This window comes from Arachis ipaensis, chromosome B9, assembly GCF_059453495.1.
Source record: "Arachis ipaensis isolate K30076 ecotype BB chromosome B9, ASM5945349v1, whole genome shotgun sequence".
NCBI lineage: Eukaryota > Viridiplantae > Streptophyta > Magnoliopsida > Fabales > Fabaceae > Arachis > Arachis ipaensis.
Genome location: NC_142444.1, coordinates 104,045,057 through 104,052,092, shown reverse-complemented (window position 1 = coordinate 104,052,092; position 7,036 = coordinate 104,045,057). Strand labels below are relative to the sequence as shown.

The following is a 7,036-nucleotide window of genomic DNA, read 5'->3' as shown; positions in this document are numbered from 1 at the left end:
CTTCCACTGGCGCTCAGTTAAGTGATTGAACTGAGCGCCCTTGCCTCCTTTGTGCGCCACGCTTTTGTACCTTGGGTCACGCTTTCCAAAGCATGGCCTAAGGTCCAAAGTGTGCTTTATCTTCAAAAGCGTGCCAAAAATTCCTTTTTCAACCATTTCTTCACCTACAAGTAATCAAAACAACCAATCAAAGTATCACCAAATTCACAAGGTTCATAAATTGTTCAAAAACCAACTAATTTTAGCTTAAACCTCATGATTTAGTGTCAAATAAAGGATGGTTGATTGATTTAACAAGACCATGCAAATCCACTTCAAATTACTTACTTCTAATGCAAGAAAGTGCATAAAACCTAATAAAATAAGTGAAAATGCTTAAAAAGCTAGCATAAGATGACTTGTCATCACAACACCAAACTTAAACCTTGCTTGTCCCAAAGCAAGAACTAAACATAAGAGAAAATGAAATGAAATAGAGAAGTATGCATGTCCTTATTTAGCAGATAATTGAACTTGGTTCATGGGGTTTTATACAGACAATGGTAGCTCATTTATTACTTGCTGACAGATAAGAATTGTTTCCTTAAAGGTTCATTAGTGTTGCTACTATAATGCCTTACTTTTGCTTGATCCCTTGCTAGCTTTTTCTTTCTTTCTTTTGCTTAGAAATATTATTTCTTAATGAGAGCTTGGTGGCAAATGTTTTAGCAGCCTTTTGGCTCAATTTTGCTCAACATTTCTTCACCACAGACGCATGGCTCACAATTTCTTCCTAGGAACATTGATGCCCAGCATCTCTTTAGATTACTAAATGTTTTGTAACTAGGTAGCTCTTGATGGTGGACTTTCAGTTGGCAATTCCAGATCAGTTGATCTAAGTGGCCAAGTTTCAAAATACTCCTCAGAACCTACTTGTCCAAGCATATCCCAGTACAAAAACACCACAGGCATATGTCTTAGGGTCCAAGCTAGCCTTATTGTTTGTTTCTTTGCCAATTCTCGGCTTTTCTCTTTCTTTTTCTTTCTTATTTATTTTGCCTCATTCTCAAGGGAATTTCATTAATTACGTGACTTTTTAGCAGCAAACTAATTCACAATTCAAAGAACATGTTATTATGTAGCTTTTATTATTGTGCTAATCATTAAATCAAACAAATACCACCACTGAATCCTCATCCTAATTTTTGCAACATTGGACAACCACTTTTCTAAATCAAACATTTTTCATTTTTTTTATGCAGAAGGGAAATAAAACAAAAATTCAAGCTAATGATGGATAACAGACATAATGCAATTCACTTGTAAGAAAACTACTCAGAATATAGAATTGCAAAACATAAGGCATTTGGAGGCATCTCATGTCTCAGATATGCATCTCCTTATTAAATTTTAGAAAGAAAACATGAAAGAAACTCCACCACTTTCTAATTGTCATGTTCCTTGCTCCTGCTTGATTCCCTCTTCTTCTTCCTCTTCTTGCTGTAATCTTGAGCCTCTTCAACAAGGCACCTTCTCTCCCAGACAGGGTCTATTAGACCTGAAAGTCCAGCCTCCTCTAATCCTTGCTCCATGCGTTCTATATTCTTCTTGGCTCTGGCTTTCTACTGGTCTGCTAGCTCTGGGCATTGTGCAAATGGCTTGATTTGTGGTTCCAATGCTAGCATGCTGTGGACCAAGTAGTCCAACTTCGATTGGGTGTCTATATCATATTTCATTCTATCACATTGCCTACTCTCTCCAATGGTATGATATATGTTCTTCCACTGATATAAATTTTGAGTGTACTTTCCATACTTGGCTTGACTCGGGGACAATCTATTGTATGACTCTCGAAAATCTGCTGATTGTTCCCTTTGCCCCTCAAGAATCTTTGTTTGGAATTCTTGTTGTTGAGCCATCATTTATTGCTGCCAGTTCTCTTGTCGCTCCTCTATTTGGCGCTGCCAATTCTCTCTTCCCTCTCTATCCTTCATATACTGCTCCTGTTGTTGCAAATATAGCTCTTGCTGCCTTAAATACTGCTCTTGTGCCCTCATGTTTTGTTGAGATATTTCCTCAAGAGCTCTTTGCAATTGGCTCATATCTATAACACCAGGAGCTTGCTCTTCCTCCACTTGTGGTCTTCTTCTTCTTTGGGGTCTTCCTTCCTCTTGATCGTCATCTTCAGTAGCACCTTCCATTAGTCACCTAGTGATCCCCCTGCTTCCTTTTACTTTCTCCGTATCTTCATCTTCAAATAGCACCCCAGCCCTTTTACACAGGCTTAGAATAGTGCTTGGGTGACCAAGCCTACCTGATTTGCTTGTGTCTTCAGCTATCTCCTGAATACTGTCTGCTATGAGTTGTGAGAGGTTGATTTCTCCTCCATGTAAAATACAGTAGGTCAAGAGGGCTCGCTTTATTATGACCTCTGAGGCATTTGCAGTAGGGAGTATTAATATCCTCACTACTTCATACCACCCTTTGGCTTCAGGTGTGAGATCTAATCTTTTCAAGTGGCTTGGAGCTCCCTCTGAGTCCCGTTCCCAATCTCTGCCTTTAAGACATAACCCCTGCAATAATTCATCAGGGTCATTCTCACCCTGCAACCTTTTCTCATAGCTAAGCTCCTCATAGGTTATGGTTCTCAACTGTAGGACTCTCATAACTGATGATAGACTAAAATCCACCTCCATACCTCTGACATAACTCTTATAAGGTGGGCTGTCCTTACTCTCTTTCATAGCATTTGCATAAAATTTCTTTATCATGACTGCACTAATGTCAGTGAGAGGATAACATAGAAGTTCTTACCTCCTTTCCTTAGTAATTTGTCTTATGATAGGGTACTCCCCTTCCCTCAGTCTGAAGCCCATCTCAGGAATGACATGTTTTATTTTCATGAGCCTATGATACCTTGCTTCATGAAACTGAGATTTAAATTTCTTTGTATCATATGTTGGGGGTTTGGTCACCATTGGCTCCTTGCCTTTCCTTCTTCTAGAGCTTGAAGAGGCCATGAGCTAAGAAAGAATAGAGAAGAAGAAGGTGAACTTTGGTCACAGTTTTGTTGTGAGAGGGGTGGAGGATAGCAAAATTACGCTGCTGTTGGGTGAGAGATGGTTGTTGGAATGTGTTTTTGGATAGGTGAAGGGTGAAGCACGGTTTATAAGTAAGGGAAGCTTGTATGAATGTGTAGGCTATGAAGTGTCACAAACTATTTATAGACAAGGCAATCAAGTCTTCGAACAACACCACAAGTGGGGAAAAAGTTCGGTTAGGTAAAGGAAGGGTGGAGATTGAGTAAAATTTTGTGAAATCTCAATGCATGGATGGCTTGCATGCAAATTTGAGTGAGGACATGGATTTCTCCCCCATTAGATGCATGTGGTTCGGCCCCCAAGAGCTCCAAGCATGCAGATTTTGTTTCCCAAGAGAGCACGCTTTTCTAGGCACATGTGACTCTCTTTCCATCTTGTCTTAACCGTGCATGTTCTCTTCCCTTGTCCTCTTCTCAACCTCCCTTGTATCTACACAATTAATTCAAAGAAATGGTAAGTATTAGAAGTTAAATTTGGTACGGTGGTGTAGTGGTAAATAGTAAAGAGAAAATAAAACAAATTTTGCATGTTCACTATGTATAATTGACCAATTATGTTCCTTAGATTTTGAACAAAGATTTGGTGGACACCAAACTTGTTCTCTGCTAAGGGATCCATGTAAAATGCAATTAATATCCATCATAATTGGTACATTCATCATAAGGAACATTTTATTTTCTACCATAAAGTCCTAAAGTGAAAAATGTATGGTTCATCTATTCATAATTTTGATCCTCTGAATAAAAATGGTTTCTATGAGATTAGATGCATATGCAGACACCAAACTTAGTGTTTGGCTATATACTCCATAAAAATGATTAAGCATATAGTCTAAGAAGTCTTGAAAAACTATTTTGGAGTGCCTTCAGGCACACCAAACTTAGAAATCTAGCATATGCTTCAATACAATGCATGCAATTATCATGTATACTCATGAGAATTCAAGTTCATGCTAGAATGACCATTGATTATTGAAATTAAAATCAAATAAAGAATATTAAATCATGGGTTGCCTCCCATGGAGCGCTCTTTTATTGTTACTAGCTTGACATTGGACCCTTATTAGGATGGTTGATGACTGTGATGTCTCAGCTTGTCTCCTCTCACAGTAAGCTTCCTTCCAGTGCTTTGATGTTCAATCTCTGCATGCTCCAGTGAGAGTACTCTGTTGATAATGTAATGGTCATCAGCTTGTTGATTTGTCCCCAACTGTTGGTAAATTAGCTGCACTTTATCTCCCTTTGAAAATCCTTCAGTTGGGATCTTTTTATTTTTCCACCTCTTGGACCCCTTTTCTTGCTTTTCTTCCCCGTTTTTTGGTGATTCTTTTCCTTTGACAGTGAGTTGTATTTTGAAATTTGTCTTCTTAGTAGCTAACACTTCACCTCCTTCTTGCTTTCTCTCATCATTCTTTAGAGTCTCATTCTCCTTTTGTTCTGCTTTGCTGCTTGTCTCTTGCTCTGGAAGGGAATCAATGAGTATCTTGTTGGTTCCTTCCTTCCACTGCAAGTCTTATTTGTCAGCTTCCATGCATGTTTTCTTCTCCTCATTATGCTGTGCTTCTAGAAAGACATTCAGGGTAATGCTTTCATCATGTACCCTTAGAGTCAGCTCTCCTTGTTCAACATCTATAATGGCTCTTGCTGTGGCCAAGAATGGTCTTCCCAAGATAATAGATTCACTCCCTTCTTCTCCTAGATCCAGGATAACAATGTCTGCAGGGAATATGAACTTGTCCACCTTGACCAAAAGGTTTTCAATTACTTCTTTGGGAAACACCAATGATTTTTCCACAAGCTCTAGGGACGTCTGTGTGGGCTTTACCTCCTCTATGCATAGCTTTCTCATCATAGAATAAGGGATTAGATTGATGCTGGCCCCTAAGTCACACAATGTCCTTTTTATGGTTATATTGCCAATAGTGCAAGGTAAGAAGAAGCTCCCAGGATCTTTGAGTTTTGGTGGGAGACCTCTTTGAATTACAGCACTGTACTCTTGTGTGAGCATAATGGTTTCCTTCTCATGCCAGCTTCTCTTTTTGTTAATGAGCTCCTTCAAGAATTTTGCATATAGAGGCATCTGCTCTAATGCTTCAGCCAGGGGGATATTGATCTCCAACTTGTTGAAGACTTCAAGGAATTTGGGGAAGTGTTGATCCTTAATTTCCTTGTTGAACCTCTGAGGGTATGGCAAGGGGGATGTGAAAGCCTTCACTGCCTGCTTCTGTCCTTGAGATGATTCCTCCATCACTTGCTTCCCTTTCCTTGAATCTTGTGGCTGGTCATCTTTCTCTTCAAGCTTCTCTTGATCCTGCTTGCTTGCTATCATCTCTTTCTTGTTGCTAGCTTCACCATGCTTGCTGCTAGCTTTGTCATTGTCCATAGGCCTCTTGTTATCTTCTTTGTTACTCACCAAGGTTTTTCCACTCCTCAGTTGGATGGCTTTGCATTCTTCTTTAGGGTTTGGAATGGTATCACTTGGGAGTGAGCTTATTGGCCTTTCAATCACAACTTGCTTGGATAGTTGCCCCATCTGCCTCTCTAGGTTTTCTATTGAGGCTTCTTGATTCTTGCTTGTTATCTCTTGGTGCTTCAGCATGTTTTCTATCAATATCTCCCAGTTGGAGATCCTTTGAGTGTTTTGTGATGCTTGTGGCTGGTTGTGAGATGTTAAAGATGGATGATAGGTATTTTGGTTGGTGGTTGGGTTATTGGGTGGATAGTAGCTGGAATTTGGGTGGTTGTTTTGGGGTTTTCTATATGGATTATGGTTTGTGTTTTGCTGGTTGTTGTTCTGGTTGTTTCTTGAGTTGTTTTGGTTTGAATTTCTTTGCCATGGTTGTTGGTTTTGAGTGTGGTTATCTCCCCATCTGAGATTTGGATGGTTCTTCCAAGAAGGATTGTAGGTGTCACCATAAACTTCATTTTGGCCTGAGTCTTGGTTGTGCACATATTGAATTTGTTCCTGCTGCTGATCTTCTTGGTTTTCTTCATTTTGTCCCCATGTGGGTGATGGTTGGCTTGTATTCACTACTGCAACTTGGAGGCTATCAATCCTTTTAGCCATTTGCTCAAATTATTGTTGGATTTGCTGCTGTATCATCTTGTTTTGGGCTAGGATGATGTCTACTCCTTCCAATTCTAGCACTCCTTTCCTTTGTGATGGTTGGCGTTATCTTTGATGAGTAAAGAAATATTGATTGTTTGCCACCATATCAATGAGGTTTTGAGCCTCCTCTGCTGTCTTCATAAGTTGCAAAGAGCCTCCTGCTGAATGGTCTAGTGCTTCCTGAGCCTTAAGAGTCAACCCTTCATAGAAATTTTGAAGGACGTCCCATTCATTAAACATTTCAGGGGGACATTTTCTAATCAAGACCTTGTACCTCTCCCATGCCTCATAGAGAAATTCTACATCCATCTGTATGAAAGTTTGCACCTCAGTCTTGAGCTTGATGATCCTTTGAGGGGGGTAAAACTTGGCCAAGAATTTATTCAATAGATCCTCCCAGCTAGTGATACTTCCTTATGGAAAGGTTTCAAGCCATTGAGCAGCCTTGTCCCTTAATGAAAATGGGAACAGCAGCAATTTGTATGTTTCTGGATGCACACCATTGGACTTCACTGTATCACAAATTCTCAAGAAGGTAGAGAGATGCTGGTTTGGATTTTCTATTGGACTTCCTCCGTATGAGCAATTGTTTTGTACTAATGTGATGAGTTGGGACTTCAATTCAAAGTTATTTGCATTGACATTTGGGGTAAGGATGCTACTCTCACAATGCCTTGGATTAGCAAATGTATATGAAGCCAATGCTCTCCTTTGGGGTTGACCATTGTTGTTGCCCATTCCTATTGGTGGATTTGTTGGATTTGTTGAGTGTTCCTCCGTTGCATGAAATTCTTCTTCAAAAATTTCTTCTTCTCCAACAATTCCCTTCCCTTTTGCTTTTCTTCTTA

At 39.7% G+C, this 7,036-nt stretch overlaps 1 non-coding gene across 1 annotated transcript; it reads left to right on the top strand.

Annotated features, from left to right (window-relative positions):
- Positions 1-6,426: 6,426 nt before the first annotated feature.
- On the top strand, positions 6,427-6,530 carry LOC148545734 (small nucleolar RNA R71). The gene has a single exon (XR_015900617.1). It is a non-coding gene; the product is annotated as a small nucleolar RNA R71 (small nucleolar RNA).
- Positions 6,531-7,036: the final 506 nt, after the last annotated feature.